Source organism: Elephas maximus, chromosome 26, assembly GCF_024166365.1.
Source record: "Elephas maximus indicus isolate mEleMax1 chromosome 26, mEleMax1 primary haplotype, whole genome shotgun sequence".
NCBI lineage: Eukaryota > Metazoa > Chordata > Mammalia > Proboscidea > Elephantidae > Elephas > Elephas maximus.
The window spans coordinates 18276750-18295069 of NC_064844.1; the positions used below are offsets into that span (position 1 = coordinate 18276750).

General features: G+C 40.3%; 1 protein-coding gene across 1 annotated transcript in view; it reads right to left on the reverse strand.

The window, feature by feature from the left end:
• Positions 1-18320, reverse strand: part of SLC3A1 (solute carrier family 3 member 1) — a 64362-nt gene that overhangs the window by 25451 nt on the left and 20591 nt on the right. The window lies entirely within an intron of this gene.

Consider the following 18320-nt stretch of genomic DNA (forward strand, 5'->3'; position numbering starts at 1 on the left):
GCAAAAGACTTGGTTACATTAGCTACACATTTTTATCATAATTTTTAATAAAAGCTTTGTCTGTTAATGACTTTTTATCTTCTCCACATACAAAACAAGCACAGTGTCCATATAGTATATTTTTATCTCTTTAGCCCAACAGTGTCTTAGTGGAAACCCTGGTGGCGTAGTGGTTAAGTGCTACAGCTGCTAACCTAAAGGTCAGTAGTTCAAATCCACCAGGCGCCCCTTGGAAACTCTATGGGGCAGTTCTACTCTGTCTTACAGGGTCGCTATGAATCGGAATCGACTCGACGGCAACGGGTGTGTGTGTGTGGTGTGTCTTAGTATCATGACTAACTTAGTATAAAGCAACAACTGCATTTATAGACTTCTACATCTCATCCATAAAATTTGTCATCTTAGCCACGGTGAACAATGTAGTGGCATTAAGTACATTCACAATGTTGTGTATCCATCACCTTTATCTAGTTCCAGCCAATTTTCATCACCCTCCACATAAACCTGTGCCCATTAAGCAGTCATTCCCCATCCCCCTGTCCCCCCCAGTCCCTGGTAACCATACATCTGCTTTCTGTCTCTATGAATTTGCTTATTCTTGATATTTCATATAAATGGAATCATACTGTGACCTTTTGCATCTGGCTTCTTTCACTCAGCATAATGTTTTCAAGATTCATCCGTGTTGTAGGATGTATGAGTACTTCATTCCTTCTTATGACTGAGTAACAGTCCATTGTGTGTAGATTCTTACATCTTTATAATGTATTCACCTGTCCGTGAACAGTGGGGTTGCTTCCACCTTTTAGTTATCGTGAATACTGCTGCAAAGAACATTTGTGGACAAGTTTCTGTTTGAACACTTGTTTTAAATTCTTTTGGGCATAGTACAATTGCTGTATCACACGGCCATCCCACGTTTAACTTGTTGAGGAACCTCCAAACTTCTTCCACCATGGCTACGCCATCTTACATTCCCACCAACAAGGTGCGAGTGTTCCAGTTTCTTCGTGTTCTCATCAACACTTGGCATTTTCTCTCATTATTATTTTTTATTAAGTAGTATCTAATTGTGATTCTGATTTGCATTTCTCTAATGACGGCACCTAATAACAACAACAAATGACAGATTATGTTGAACACCTTTTCATATGCTTATTGGCCATTTGTATATCTTCTTTGGAGAAAGGTCTATTTAAGTTCTTTGCCCATTATTTAATTGAGTTGTTTGTCTTTTTGTTATTGAGTCATAGAAGTTCTTGATATATTCTAGATACTAAACCTTCATCAGGTGTATGATATGAAAGTATTTTCTTCTACTTTATGGGTTTTCTTTCCACTCTCTTGTTAGTACCCTTTTTGCACAAACATTTTTCATTTTGGGAAGTCCAATTTATCTCTTTTCTTTTGTTACCTCTGCATTTGGTATCCCATCTAAGAAGCCACTGACAAATCCAAGATCATGAAGATTTACCTCTATATTTCCTTTTAAAAGTTTTATAGCTTTGTTGTTGTTGTGTGCTATGGAGTCAATTCCGACTCATGGCAATCCTGTATGACAGAGTAGAACTGCCCCATAGGGTTTCCTAGGCTGAAAAAAAATTTTTTTAATTGCGTTTTAGGTGAAAGTTTATAGTGCAAATTAGTTTGTCATTCAAAAATTTATACAGGAGTTGTTTTGTGGCATTGGTTGCAATCCCCACAATGTGTCAGCATTCTACCCCTTTCCCTTTCCACCCTGGGTTCTCTGTGTCCATTTGTCCAGTTTTCCTGTCCCTTCCTGCCTTCTCATCTTTGCTTTCGGGCAGGTGTTACCCATTTGGTCTTGTATACTTGATTGAACTAAGAGACGTGTTCCTCACGTGTGTTATTGTTTGTTTTATAGTCCTGTCTAATCTTCGGTGGACTTTGAGAGTGGCTTCCATTCTCAGTAAGCAAGGTGTCCAGGGGCCATGGTCTCAGGGATTCCTCCAGTTTCTGTCATACCAGTAAGTCTGACAGTTGTGAACTTGAATTTTGCTCTACATTTTTTTCTCGCTCTGTCTGGGACCCTCTATTATGATCCTTGTCAGAGAGGTCAGTGGTGGTAGTCGGGCACCATCTAGTTCTTCTGGGCTCAGGCTGGTGGAGGCTGTGGTTCAAGTGGCCCGTTAGTCCTCTGGGCTGATATTTTCCTTGTATCTTTGGTTTTCTTCATTCTCCTTTGCTCTAAATGTGATGAGACCAAATAGATGTATCTTAGGTGGTCACTCGCAAGCTTTTAAGACTCCAGATGCTACTCACCAAAGTAGGATGTAGAATATTTTATTTATGAAGTATGTTATGCCAATTGACCTAGATGTCCACTGACAGACTGAAATCTTTACAGGAGCAGATCACCAGATCTTTTCTCCCACAGAGCAGCTGATGGGTTCGAATCACCAACCTTTTGGTTAGCAGCCAAGCGCTTAACCACTGCACTTCAGTTTCGGTATTCAATCCATTGTGAGTTAATTTTTGTACACAGTGTGTGCTAAGATCCAACTTCATTCTTTTGCAAGTGGACATCCACTGGTCCTGGCACCATTTGTTGAAGAGAGTATTCTTTTCTTATTAAATGCTGTTGGCACTCTGGTCAAAAATCAATTGGCCATAGATATATGGGTTTATATCTGGACTTTCAGTTCTACTCCATTGGTCTATATGGCTATCCTCATGCCAGTATCATACTGTTTTAAGCACGGTAGTTTTATGGTAAATTTTGAAATGGAAAAGTATGAATCCCCCAATTTTGTCCTTCTTTTTCAATATTGTTTGGGTCCCTTGCAATTCCAAGTGAATTTTAAGCTCAGTTTTTCCATTTCTGCAAAAAAAAAAAAAGGCCATCGGAGAGAGGTGGAGCAAGATGGCAAAGTGAGTGGACACCCCCATTTACTCCTCCAGCAACTAACTCACTGAACAAAGGATAAAAAAAAGCACAGACTGAGATCTGAAACCCTAGGTGGTAGCTGGAGAATTGAAGAATCGGAGTGAGTACAGAAGCAGAAGAGAGGAGGAGCAGGATGAGCACAGAACCTGAGAGATCCTACCCACTAGGAGCACAGGCTCCTCCCAGCCATTTGGGGATGGGACTGGGTGACTCCCCAAGGAGGGACACAGAAAGGGAGTTTATCTGAGGAAGCTCTAGCCAGATGGTTTTTAAGGTGGCACAAATATGCTGTGGGAGTTTGCAGGCCATGCAAGTGGGAGGGGGTGAAAGAAGACCTTAATGCTGTGTGAGAGTACTGGTGAACCTCAATGAAGCTCCAGATGAACAGGCTCTAGGTCTGGGATGGGCTTCAAGGGCAATACAGTGAGGGAAACAGTCTAGACTAACAGACAAGGAGAAGACAGCCCCCAGTGAGACACTGTGGGTAGTGGATGTGCCCATGCAGGGGCACCAGTGAGGAAAGGCTTAAAAAACCCTCACTATTATCACCACAGTAAAGTCGATCCCCACTGCACGTAACAGTTGAGGTGTCCAGTGACCCCCACCCCTTTGCATATGCATTAAAGTCCAGAAACCAAGATCTCTTGAATCAGTTCTGGGGGACCAGGGGGCAGGGTGGGAAGGAGAAGAACCTAAGGATAAGAGTGCCATCTAGTGGTTCACAGGAGAAGATACCAATCTGCCGAGACATTCTATACAACAGGGAACCTGTGGGGGCTGAGGTGTACTGCATCCTGGGGTTCCTGTGAATCTTGGGGAGAGTGGTCTGCTATATCTTTCTCCCATGGAGTGGCTGGGTGTGGGCCCCAGCCTTTTGGTTAGCAACTGGACAGTTAGACACTTCCCCTCCAAGGCACCCAACCAGAAAATTTTCCCATGGTCAACAGAATAAAAAATTTAAAGAAAAGATAACAAAACAGCTCAAGTTCAACAAAAACTAGTAAAAAACACAAAAGCACGAGAGAAGGAATACTCAAAAACAAAACATGAAGAAGAGGAAATCTCTCCTCTGGAGGCCAGAATAACACAAAGAATTGATAATTTTCAGACTATGGGTTTTTGGTGCTAAATATGTTTAAGGAAAGCAAAAAACACACAGTAAACAAACTAGTGGAGTTTAGGAAGCAAATGGAGGAACAAAATGAGAGATTCAACAAGGAATCTGAAAACATAAAAGAAAACCAAAAAGAACTACTGAAGAATAAAACATCTGAATTAGAAAAAGTAAGAGAAACACCAACAATAGTCAAACAAGTAGAAGACAAAATATTTGAATTAGAAGACAAAATAACTGAACTTATCAAGTCTCAAGAGAAATGAGATAAAAGAACCAAGAAAAGCAAACAAACCCAAAAAGAAATGTGGGATTCAATTAAAAAATCTAATATTAGAATCACTAGAATCCCAAAGCACCATGACAACAATAAAGGCATAGAAACCATTTTCCAAGAGATAATTAGAGAGAATTTCCCAGGCCTGAGCAGAGAACCAAGCCTGGAAATACAGGAAGCTACCCAAATCCCAATCAGAAGAGATGCAAAAAGATCAACTGTGCAACATACCTTAATATAATTCTTGAAAACCAAAGACAGGAGAGAATTTTGACAGGAGAAAAATGCAATTTAACGTACCAAGTGTCTTTCATGAGAATCAATGCGGATTTCTCCCCAGAAACTCTAGAGGCCAGAAGACAATGGAGTGACATATATAAAATACTGAACCAAAACAACTGCTAAATGAGAATACTTTACCCAGCAAAGTTGTCATTGAAAAACAAAGGGCTAATCAAGACATTCCCAAACAAACAGAATCTCTGGGAATTTGCCACTACCAGACCAGCTTTGCAAGTATTACTCAAGGGAGTACTCCAAAGGGAAAGGCAGAACATTAAGAAACAAGTACAAACTAAACCTATCAAATATAGTTTGTATGTTGATGTTAGTGGAGACACACCAACAGAAATGGGGGAGGAAGGAGCATATCAAGAATAGATCTATCATATTAACGTTGTATGTTAATAGTCATTCACATGCTAAACACTGTAGTAATTGTAAGTCATATAAAGTAACATGTGGTAACCACTAAGAAGTCATTAAGAAGAAACACTCAGGAGAAAAGAAGAAAGTTAAAAAAAAAAAAAGCTCATCACCAGAAAGTACTCAAATACAAAAACAGAAAAATCAATATAATAAATAAGACACAAAACACTCAAAAAACAAGTCACAAAAAGAGTGAGGTAGGGACCCAAAACAACCGACACAACCAGATACATGCACTCCTACATTCATTGCAAACTCCTTAGCAACCCTACAGGACACAGTATAACTGCCCCATAGGGTTTTCTAGGCTGCAATCTGCCTGGAAGCAGACTGCTACATCTTTCTCCTGTGAGCCACTAGGTAAGTTCGAACCACCAATCTTTCAGTTAGCAGCCGAGCACTTTAAACACTGTGCCACCAGCCCTGGTGGTGTAGAGGTTAAGATCTTGGCTGCTAACCAAAAGGGTGGTAGTTCGAATTCACCAGTTGCTCCTTAGAAACCCTATGGGGCAGTTTTAATCCATCGTGTAAGGTCTCTGTGAGTCCAAATCGACCTAATGGCAACAGGTTTGGTTTTTTGGACGCTCATTGCAGCTTTATTCGTAATAGCAAAACCACAGAAACAACTGAAATGCCCATCAACAGAGGAATGGATAAGCAAATTGTGGTATACGCACATGGAATACTATACTACCATAAAGAACAATGATGAGTTCCGGAAACATAACATGGATGGACCTGGAGGGCATAAAAGGAAATAAACCAAGCATATAAGGACAAATACTGTATGGTTCCTCTTTTATAAGAAGACAAGAACAGATAAATATAGAGAGACCAATGTTTATTGGTGGTTACCAGGAGAAGAGGGGCAGGGGTAAGTATGCTTTAGAACTTAGAGGCTTGTTACTTTCGGTGATGGGAAACATGGCTCTGAGTGTGGAAGCAGTGAGCACAGCACAACCATAGTAAAGAAAAAGAAATTCATTGGGGTATACAATTTTGCAACAACAGTAATAACAACGAAAGAAAAAAAAGTGATAGTCCCAATCATTTTCTTTCTATAATTATTCAATTTATACTTAGTGAATGTTTTCATCTGGCATAGAACTAAGCCCAGTAGGTTGTCTAACACATGGCCACTGCCTTGGAGGAGCAAGAACTTCTATCTTTGTCTGTTTTCTAACAAAATAATGACAAAGGATAAAAGAAACATGGATTATTTCGAGGATTTTTGGAAAACACTGACAAGTACCAAGAAGAAAGTTAAAATCACCTTAACTCTAGGATCTGTTGATAACCACTGTTCCCATGTTGCACTAAATCACTCCAGTTCTTTTTCTGTTGAAATTATACTAAATATATAAATTTATATCCTGGTTATTTTCCTTTTAACATTGTAAGAATATCCTCTTTATTACCAGAAACACTTTGGAAAAGATTTTTTGCTAACTAAGTTGTTTTGCCTTTGTCCTTCTCTGACGGAATCATTCATCTCATTTTAAAAGCTTTTGTTTCAAAGTTGAAAAAAAAAAAAAAAGACATTATCAAGAAAGTGAAAAGACAACCTACATATAGAATGGGAGACAATACTTGAGAACTACATATAGGAAAAGGGTTTAATATCCAGAATATATAAAGAAATCCTACAACTCAACAACAAAAAGAAACAACTCAAAAAAAAAAGGACTTAAATAGATATTTATCTTGAGAAGATACACAAATTGTCAGTAAGCACATGAAAAGATGTTTAGCATTGTTAGTCACTAAGAAAATGCAAATTAAAACCACAATTAGATACCACTTCTTTTTTTCTCATCCATTTGGAGCACTGGTGGCGCAGTGGTTAAGAGCTGTGGCTGCTAACCAAAAGGCTGGCAGTTTGAATCCACCGGCCACTCCTTGGAAACTCTATGGCGCAGTTCTACTCTGCCCTATAAGGTCACTATGAGTCAGAATCTACTCGACAACAATGGGTTGGGTTTTTTAATTTCTTTCAGCAGTGTTTTAAAGTTTCAGTGTATAAGTCTTGTACCTCGTTGGTTACATTTATTCCTATGCATTTTATTCGTTTCGATGCTACTATAAATGGAATTGTTTTCTTAATTTTGTTTTTGTATCGTTCACTGCTAGTGTATAGAAATACAACTGATTTTTGTGTTGATTTTTTATCCTACAACTTTGCTGAATTTATTAGCTCTAATAGTTGTTGTTAGGGATTTTTCTATATATAAGTTTATGGCATCTGTAAATAGAGATAGTTTTAATTCTTCTTTTCCTACTTGGAGCCTTTATTTTTCTTGCCTGATTTCATTGCTCTAGCTAGATCTTCCAGTGCAATCCTGAATCGAAGTGACAAGAGTAGTCATTCTTGTCTTGATTTTACGGGGAAAGCTTTCAATCTTTCATCACTGAATATCATACTGCCGTGGGTTTTTCATTTATGCCCTTTATCATGATGAGGAAGTTCTTTTCTATTTCTAGTTTGTTGAATGTTTTCATAAAGAAAGAGTGTTGGATTTCGTGAAAGGCTTTTTCTGCATCAGTGGAGACGATTGTGTGGTTTCTTTCCCTCTTTCTATTAATGTGGGGTATTACATTGATTGATATTTCTGTGTTGAACCACTCTTGTATTCTTGGGATAAATCCTACTTGGTTATTGTGTATAATTCTTTTTATATGCTGCTGGATTCAGCTTGCTAGTATTTTGTTGAGGATTTTTGCAACTGTGTTCATAAGGAACATTGGTCTACAATTTTTTCTTGTGATGTCTTTGTCTGGCTTTGCCATCAGGGTAATAATGCTGGCCTCATAGAATAGTTAGGAAGTATTCCCTCCTCTTCTACTGTTTGAAGAGTTTGAGAAGGATCAGTGTTAATTCTTTAAATTCTTGGTAAAATTCACCAGTAAAGCTATCTGGGCCTGTAAAGCTACCATTGGGAAGCATTTTATTACTGATTCAATCTCTTTGTTATAAGTTATTACCAAAAATTTGTGTTTCTAGGAAATTTGTTGATTTCATCCAGGTAGACAATCTAATTTGTTGGTGGACACCTACAGATTTCCCTCTGAGTCCTACTTTCACTGCATTCCGTAAGTTTGGTATATTGTTTTTGTTTTCATTTGTCTCAAAGTATTTTCTAATTTTCCTTGTGATTTCTCCTTTGACTCATTGGTTATTTAAGAATATATTGTTTAATTTCCACAAATTCGTAAATTTTCCACCTTTCCTTTTGTTATTAATTTCTGGCTTCAGTCTACTGTGGTCAAAGGAGATACTTTGTATGACTTTAATCTTTTTAAATTTGAGACTTGCTTTGTGGCCTAACACATGGCCTTGCCTGGAGAATGTTCCTGCACACTCGAGAAGAACGTGTGTTCTGCTGTTGTTGGGCGGAACGTTTTGTATATGTCTGTTAGGTCTAATTGGTTTATAGTGTTGTTCAAGTCCTCTATTTCCTTAGTAGGCCTTCTGTCTAGTTGTTTTATCCATTATTGAAAGCAGGCTTTTAAGGTCTTCAACTATTATTGTAGAAGTGACTATTTCTCCATTTTTGTTAGTTTTTGCTTCATACATTTTGGGGCTCTGTTGATAGGTTATAATCACTTTATCTTCTTCTTGATGGACTGACACTCCCCTCTTATCAATACGTAATGTCTTTTTCTCTAGTAACCTTTTTTGACTTAAAGTCTATCTTTCTGACAATAATATAACCACTAAACACCCCAGCTCTCTTTTGGTTACTATCTGCATGGAATACCTTTTTCCATCCTTTTACTTTTACCTCTTTGTGTCTTTAGATCTAAAGTGAGTCTCTTACAGACAGCATACAGATGAACTTTTCTATTTGTTTTCTGGTTATTTTCTTAGTGGTTAGTTTGGGGACCACAATTAATATCTTAAGCTTATAACAACTCAGTTTGAATCAATATCAACTTAACTTCACTAATATACAAAAATTCTACTCCTATATGGCTCTGTTCCTCCCTTTTTTTGTTGTTATTGTCACAAATGACATCTTCATACATCGTGTGACCATTAATATAGATTTACAATTATTGTTTTATGCATTTGTCTTTTAAATCACATAGGAAAAAAGAGAAGTTACAAACTAAAAATACAATAATATTGGCTTTTATATTTTATAATATTATGTGGATACTTTTATCAGTGTTCTTTATATCTTCCTGTGACTTCAAGTTACTATCTAGCCTCCCTAAGTTTCAGCCCAAAGAACTCTCTAACATTTTCTATAGGCAGGCATACTAACAATGAACTCCCTCAGCTTTTATTCATCTGTGGATGTTTTAATTTCTTCTTCATTTTTGAAGGTTAGTCTCATTCATATTTGAATTTAGAATGCTACATTTGTAATTGATGTTACGAGCAAGTTTCCAAAGTTTAGAGAACCCACTCAAAATAAAAGAATAAAATCACACTGAAAGATATGACTCGGGAGAAACTGAGAAAGTATCGTATCTCTCCCAGGCCCAACTCATTCTTAAAAAGTTCACTCTAACTGAGATACAATAATTGTTAGATAGTTAAATATTTCATTCCTTACCAGAAAGGCAAATGAGGGGTGAAGTGCTTAGGTGATAAAGAATTTCCTGTTGGGAGTGATATGGAAGGAACACAAGACAAAACAGAAATAATGAACCATCAACAAAGCAAATAATGAAGAACAGTGAAGACATGGCAGTTACACTCAGAAGCAAGTGTAATCATGAAAACACTCAGTTAATAAAAGATTTACTGTATATTATTCCAAAAGCCACTATTCTACTGGTTTTAGCTTCAGAAAGAAATTGCTCCCATGCTAAAATAGTTAAACCTAAAAACCCAAGTCCTTTACATTTTATTTTATTCTTTGATGATAGAGTTCTTCCAAAGGTGTGTGATGGGGACCAAAATTATTGTGTGAATGTCCCTGGCTTTCTCTCCCCTCTTGGCCCACTCTTCCAACCCACCTTTGCTAGAGGAAAGTTAGTTGTTGCCTGCTCAGTCTCTCCCTGTGCCATCTGCTACAAAGAGAAATGTTCTGGGCTCCCTTGTCCCCAAGTTTTAAAGTGTTGAATCCAAAGAGTGAGTAGATGATGGCTGTTCTGAAGAAGTGGTTAGAAGGGGGAAGTGGATCGAAAGACTAGGGACCTCCAGAGAAGGATTTTGGGGAGAGAGAAGTAAAAGTGAGAGACATAGAAGGGGTGATGACGAGACAGCTTCTGGGTGTGAGAAAATGGGAGAAGAAAAGGAGGGTTGGAATCATATTTCCTTTACGTTCGGTCATCACAGATGCATCACATGCATCACAGGAGCAGAGCTTCTTGGGTGTGTGACCAGTGCAGTTGCACGGGCCTCATGCTCAGAAGGGACGGGCCCACATTTGGTTTAACGCTCTGCCCTTTGCTTCACTGTCTTGAAATTCTTGCTAATTTTTTTAACAAAGAGCCCCACATTTTCATTTCGCAGGGGGCCATGAAAATTATGGAACTGGTTGTGCACAGGAACCATGTAGATAAACAACTCAGGGTAAAGGGACAGAGAGTGATGGCATATGGTAATGAAAGGTGGGAAGCTGGATTGGATTGAGGAGGTAACATTGCAACAGAGAAAATAAGAAATAAGAGAGTGAGGTATGAGAAGGTCAGTTAGAAGGGCTCTCTAGGCAGAGAGAATAGCTGTGGAAATCAACTGTGGAATAAAAAGAGGTGGGCAGTGTGGCTAGTGAGGCAAAGACAAGGGTAGAAAGAGATGAGGTTGGCCTCATCATGTCGAGATTTGTAGTTAATGGAAAAGACTTGGATTTTGTGTATGGGTGATGAGAAGCCCCTGAAGGGTTTAAAGCCCCTGATGGGAAAGCTGTGGTCTGATTTGTATTGAAAAGATCTGATGTACAAAGAATAAACTATATAGTCTAGCTGTTCCTCAAAAGGTTAAACAGAGTTACCATATGACCCAGAAATCCCACTCCTAGGTATACCCAAGAGTAACAAAAGCCTGTGTCTACACAAAAACGTGTACATGGATGCTCGTAGCAGCATTAGTCATATAGCCAAAAAGGGGAAACGGCCCAGTTGTTCATCCACTGAAGAGTGGAAAAGTTAAATGAGGTGTATCCATGCAACGGTGTATTATTCAACCACAAAAGGGAATGAGCCTGGAAAACATTTTACTAAGTGAAAGAAACCAGTCACAAAAGACCACATGTTGTATGATTCCATTTATATGAAATTATATAAAAAGATTAGTGGTTGCCATTGGAGGATGATGGCTCAAGCATATAGAGCTTCTTTTGGGGGTAATAAAAAATGTTCTAAAGTTAGGTAGTGACCATGGTTGCATACCCTGTAGATTTACTAAAAACATTGAGTTGTACACTATAAAAGGGTGAATTTTATGGCATGTGAATTATATCTCAATAAAGCTATTTCAAAATAAAAAGAAGAATGAATTGAGGCCCAGTTAAGAGACTACCACATTGGTCGAGGCCAGAAGTGACAGTGGCTTGGAATGGGAGACAGTGGTGGAGGTGGAGAGAAGTGGGCAGATGTTGAATCTGTTCTGAGGGTGGATGTGGGTGTTAAAGAAGGAGGGGCTAAGGCTAATCCCTAGGTCTAGGCCTGTGTGACTGGGCCGCTCCCTGAGATGAGCAGGAGGTCGTTAAGTTTGAGTTATCGATTGAATGTCTAAGTCCTGACTATGCTGTTGGTTTGTTAAATCTGGAGTTTAGGGCAGAGATTGTGGCTAGACGCTGAGGAGTCATCAGCCTAAAGCAGCATTTACGAAGTAGTTTTCACCTGGTTTTTGCAATGTGGGCAATTGCAGCGTGAACAAAGCACATATATTCACACCTGCCACCTCAGTTTAAATCAAACCAGGAAGCACTCAGGTCATGAAGGGCCCTTCCACCCCTGTTATTTGTTTCTCTTGCCTCATGTACCTGGAACTTAATGAACCAATTGTGGAATGAAGGAATGAAGCATTGGGCCTGAATGAGTCAAACAAGACGTGATACTGCAGGGACACTGCAGAAGTACAGAACGTTCCCTGGCTTCCACAGTTTACAGAACAACTGGGAACACTTGAGCCACGAGAGGGCTACCTAATAGTGTAAGGCAATGCCTCGTTCAACTTCACAACCGTTGGAGGTTCCTCCGCCTGAAGGAGCTCCAAGAAGGTCAAGATTAACATGAGTGGGCACTGTCAGAAGGGGAAGAGTTAGAGCCTGAACTTGGCCTGGATGGCCTGGTGGTATTTCATCAGAGCAGGAACCAGGGCAGCATGAGCCAAGAATGGAGGCAGGGGGAATGAGGAGGCGCAGGTGACCAGGAAAAGCAGAGGTCCTGGGTCTCAGCTTCCCCCTCAACCAGCCCCCTCCCAGCTGGGCTACTCTTGCACCTGACCACACACTGCGCCTCTGCGAAGGAACAATGGCTCTCCCTTTTCTCCCCTGGGCTCATCCCTACCTGAGACTGCCAAAACCTGTAAGATGGGTCACCCTGCCAAGAGGAGGCCCCTTCAGAATAAGCTCCAGGCAGGGGGGCAGGGTGGGCAGGGGAGTGGTACCCAGCCTGGGAGTGACCAGCCATTGCAAAATAATTGCATCAATTAAGGTTCTGCTATTTTTTTTTTTTTTTTTATACCAGGTATCTCTGTGATGTAAATAAGCCCACATGTGATTTAAACAGAAGTCACACTGGTTGTTGGTGATCTTACCTAGGCAAGGAGGGTTAGGGGAGAGTACAAAGGCATTAGAACCTTAATCAAGAAAGGCAAGAGCCTTCAGCTTCATTGCTATACCTGTATTATTTTAGCACCCTCCAGCCCTGCTCTTCCTAAAGGGCTGCAAGCATTTCTGTACCATTGTGGGTTTTGTTTGCTTTTGGTTTTGCATTTTTAATATCCACTGTGTAAGTCTTCAGCCATACTGAGTTGCTCACCTGAATTGTCCAAATTCTCTCTCCAGGGACCAATTATTTTTATTAGTGCTTTGGTTACAAAGTTGCACAGGATTTGAAGTGAGCTGCCTTTACACTTATTTTTAGGGTTGCCAGATAAAATACCAGGTGCCCAGTTAAATTGAGTATCAGATCAACAACAAATAATTTTTAATATAAGCATAGATTACAGAAGGAGCACTAATAGTGCAGTTGTTAAAGCTCTTGTGTGCTAACCCAAAGGTCAGCGGTTCGAACCCACGAGCCGCTCTGCAGGACAGGATGTGGCAGTCTGCTTCTGTAAAGATTTACAAGCCTTGGAAACCCTGTGGGGCAGTTCTGCCCTGTCCTATAGTGTGGCTATGAGTTGGATTTGACTCAGTGGCAGTGGGTTTTGGGTTTTTTATAAATTACGGCCAAGAAAGCCCTACGGGGGCAGATCTACTCTGTCACACAGGGTCGCTATGAGCCGAAAATCAAATTGAGGCACCTAACAACAACAGCACAGTATACAGTACATGTAATTTTTTAGTATAATGACGTCCAAGTAGGAAAAATTATTCTTTTGATCAGAAATTTGAATTTAACTGAGCATTGTTATTGATTGATTGTAATCTGGCAACCCTATCTCTTTTTCTCATAAGCCTTGTTATTTTTATTGCATGATTCTGCTGAGTGGAAGGTGTTTCAGGAATACGTCTGTCATGTTAGAGCGGAACCGCCTATAACTGAACATACTAGCATTAAGCAGCCAAAATTTCACCTGTGGGGGAACAGAGCACAGGTCATCCAAAATGGCAACTATCCCCAAAACCACTTGTTTGATTTGAAGTGTGTTTTTTTTTTTTTTTTTGTATCTACATGTGAATTTGCAAATCGATGAGTCGCTATGAAGTGGAGTCGACTTGACAGCAAAGATTTGGAATGTGTTGGGGAGGAGTCCCAGGGTAGCACAAAGGGTTAAGTGCTTGACTGTTAGCCAAAACATTGGCAGTTCAAATCCACCCAGAGGTGTCTCAGGCCCAACAATCTGCTTCCGGAAGGTCACAGCCTTGAAAGCCCTATGGAGCAATTCTTCTGTGCACGTCGGGGGTCGGGGGTCCCTGTGAGTCAGAACTAACTCAGCAGCAACTGACGACAACGGTGTGCTGGGCAAGCAAGCAATCCAGGGTCCCAAAGGTTTCCATAAGCTGGATGCAAGGCTGAATGCTGTCAACGTCAATTCCCATGAGGTAAGGCAGAGATTTTGAAAGGCAAAGCTTGAACAAATTCTTTTCAACTATGACAGCAGGACTTGCGGCTGCCCATTCTGGAAACAGTAGACACGGTTGGCCCAAATCACCCTAAGCTGGTTCTACCCAGTGGAATTTTCTTTGGGGCATAAAACCACAAATTTGTTCATACTAAGATCTTTACTTCTTACCAAATTCCTTCTTTCAATGTTTGAGTTCTTACTACGTGCCAGGCATTTAGCTAAGCATTGGAACTACCATGATGGGCAAAATACAACAGACACAGTCCTGGTTCTCAAGGATTTTAGAATCTTCAGCTAGGCAATCAAATAGTAATAAAAAATACTTACATCACAGCAATGGTAAAAGCTTTCAAGAAAAAGAGGAGCATGATAATACAAGATCGTAAAACAGCAGGATTTGCCCTCGGAGAAGTCAGAGCACCAGGAGAGAAGGAAGTTGGTTGGAGATTCAGCTGGAGAAGTTGTTAGGTCCTAAGCAGGCAGGGCCTGGTGGGGCACGTAAAGACGCCTCATTTGCAGAACCCGATCTTGGTGGCACCAGAGGCCAAATTAAGCCAGTTGTCATTGAGCTGACCCCAACGCATGGAGATTCCATGAGCGTCAGAGTAGAACTGCACCTCATAGAGTTCTCAATGGTTGGTTTTTTAGAAATGGATCACCAGGCCATGGAACCCCCACCCTTTCAGTGGAGTGTGTTAGCTGTTGGCACCACCCAGGGACTACAGAGGTGGACGTTCCACAGAGCTAACCAAGCTTCAGTTTCAGAGTCCCTCGCTTGCATGGACCCCTTCCAAATCCCCTTCTTTTCTTGTTCTAAATAAATGCTTATTTTTCTATACCTAATTCTGTACTCTTTTTATTTTAAGGAGGGCCTCTAATTTTTATAAGCTGTCAGACCCCCAAACAAATTGGACCACCCCCAGAGGGTACTGTTCTTTGCAAGAGTGAACACTGGATGGAGGCAGGATGAAAATAGCTGTAAACCATCCAAATAGCCTGTGATAAAAATGTGGAAAAACCATTAAACACCACGCTGTTATAAACACTAAGCTTTGGGACACTGATTTTCTAGAATAAAACTAGTCGTTTCCTTCATGGGGTCCTTACTCACTTTGGGTCTCAGCATTGCTAAATATGGACCCAACATTAAAGGATGAGAAACGTATACCCCAATGAAGGTTTATGAGCTTGGTAGGGGTTTTCTCTTTAGTCCAGGTAGAGACAATACCATTGTTTGATGGGACAAAAAGCTGGATGGTTATTTTCTGAGAGTCAGTTTAAATGCTGAGGTTTTCACCCAGATAATCCAAAGTTTGCTCTTGAAAAATATTTGCTTCACATTATTTATTCTCTCAGCCAGGTAAGACAAAGAAAGCCTAGATTTTAATCACTAATCCCCTCTTACTCCAAAGAAGCTCTCCCAGGGTGCTGATGTGGAAGTGGGCACAGAGCCTGGTCGTGCCACGTCTGGGTGACTCACATGGGCACAATGGGACTCTGGGGACAGAACACTGCGTTCGCAATTCTTGTCTATCTCCCAAAACATCACACAGTCCTGGTTTTTCTACCTTTTCATTCTTTTCTCCTTAAACAACCTGCTGCCTGAGTCAAAAAGAAGTCATTTGCAAAAGTTGTATGACAGACGTATTTACAAAAATGATTTTAAAAAAAAGAGTAGCTGCTAAGTCTGCTTGTGTACAACCAAACACTTCATGGGATTTGGTTCCTAGGTTTGGAGGTTTAAGGTCACAGTTTCGTGGGACATTCCAGTTAACTGGCCTAATGTGTTCAGTGCTTCTGTTCTACCACCTAGTTCTTTGTGTGGCCCCTGGGGTCTTAAAAACTTGGAAGTGTCTATCTAAGGTACAACGATTGGTCTTTATTCACTGGAGCAACAGCAGAAGAAGGAGAGTTGGAAACAGGAGGAAATAGAATATGTAGCTAACTGCCTGCATGAACAACTGCCTCCTATGCCAGGAGACCGGAAGAACCGGATGGTTCCTGGCTACCATTACTGAACATTTTGATCAAAGATTCTACAGAAGAGTCTGATCAAAAGGGGGAAAATGCAGAACAGAATTTCAAATTTTCATGGAATCTAGATTCAGGAACCCCTGAAACTACTGCCCTGTCATAATCTTTAAACTTGAAACCAAAATATACTCTGAAGTCATCTTAAATCCAAACAACAGTTTAGCTTAACTAGTAAACAATGTCTGCCTTGAACATTAGGCTCTTTTAAGATCTATCTATAATGGGATCAAACCAACAACAGCAACTCAAAAGATTAGACAGGAATCTTAGGGAGCAGTGAGTTTATGTTAATAAGGGAAGAACAGCTCAGAAAAGGGGGTGAGAATGGTTGCACAATTAGAAGAATGTAATCGGTGTTACTGAAATGTACATGTGGAAACTGTTGAATTGGTATTACGTTTTGCTGTGCATATTCTCAACAACAACAAAAAATATGTATTATTTTTTAAAAGAAACTAATCAATTCAACATTAACGATATCCAAATTCACAAAACCACGGGAGACAAGCCTGTCCTTTTAAGACAGCTAAAGCTGCTGGGCCTGTTTACCTAAAACGGCAAGTTTGGGAAGTCGAAATGGTCTGCTCTGACATGTGATGATATATAAGAGATCCTCTTGATAATGACACAAACCCCAGGTTGTCCACCTGAGGGAGGAATGAGAGAGTATAGGATATTTCAAAAGTGCAGAGAGAACGGCCCCTACTGGTGTTCAGATCCTAGGTAAAATTTTTTGCTATCCCCCCCAGGAGCAGGGCATAGAGAAAGAAGCACAGGCCTTGGAATCTGACTCGTCCGGGGCTCATCTCATCTCCCCACTGTCCAGCTGCATGAGTTAGGTTGTCTGCTTGACCTCCTTAAACCTCGGTTTCCTCTTCAATAAATTTATACTCACCTTGCAGGGTTTCTGTGAGGATTAAATGAGTCAATTGGCACTCTATTCTTTATGTAACCTAACCTCTCTGAAACGTTTGACACTGTTGACTATTCTCTCTTCAGGAAAAACTTATAACCCTTAGCTCCATGACACCCCATTCCTGGCATGCCACTCCCTCTCAGCATACTTTCTTGCTGTTGTTGGGTGCTGTCAAGCCGATTTGAACTCACAGTGACCCCGTGTGGCAGAGTAGAATGGCCCCATAGGGTTTTCTTAGCTGTAATCTTTACGGAAGCAGATCACCAGGTCTTTCTCCAGAGGAGCAGCTAAGTGGGTTTGAACTGCCAACCTTCTGGTTAGCAGCCGACCGCTTAACCATTACGCCAGCAGGGCTTCTTCAGTCTACTTTAAGGGCCTTTAAAAGTTAGTGCTCCTCTGGGAGGTTATCTTACACCTTTTATTCATTATTCACCTGTCCATTTATGGATAATTTAACGATTACTTATATAAGTGCTTTACAAATGTTAACCCATTTCATTTTTAAACGAACCTAACCAAAAGACCAAACCATTTGTCCTTGAGTAGATTCCAACTCATGGTGACCCCATGTATCTCAGAGTAGGATTGTGTTTCAAAAGTTGTTTTTTTTGTGTGTGTGTGGAAATAAACACAGCAAAACCTGCTGTCGTTCCGTATTTTCTAGACATGATGATCAGTGACATGGGTTAAATTCTTCACATTGTGTCAACATTCTTGTTATTCTGTTCTAGTTGTTGCTCCAAAGGACTTTCAATGGTTGTGACCTTTTGGGAGTGGATGGCCAGGCCTTTCTTCCGAGGTGCCTCCGTGTGGACTTTAACCTTTTGGTTAGGAGCTGAGCGTATTAACCATTTGCACTGCTCAGGGACTATGTGTGTAATTTACCAGCCACCATATCCCTAGCACATGGTCAACTTGCAATACATATTATGTTACTAAATGAATGATTCATAATAAAGCATCAGGCATATAGGAGCTGCTTCATAAATGGTGCAATTATTATCATTAAACACAAAGCCGGTTTATAAAGGAAGTAGTGAGAGAATTACATTTTTAATTACATTTGTCTCCAGCAATACTATACTTAGTAGGGGTGGGGTGAGCCATCGCTTGTGCTCTGGGACAGCATGTTCTCATCCCCAACTGCCGTGAACCCCAGAGCTCATCATTCCC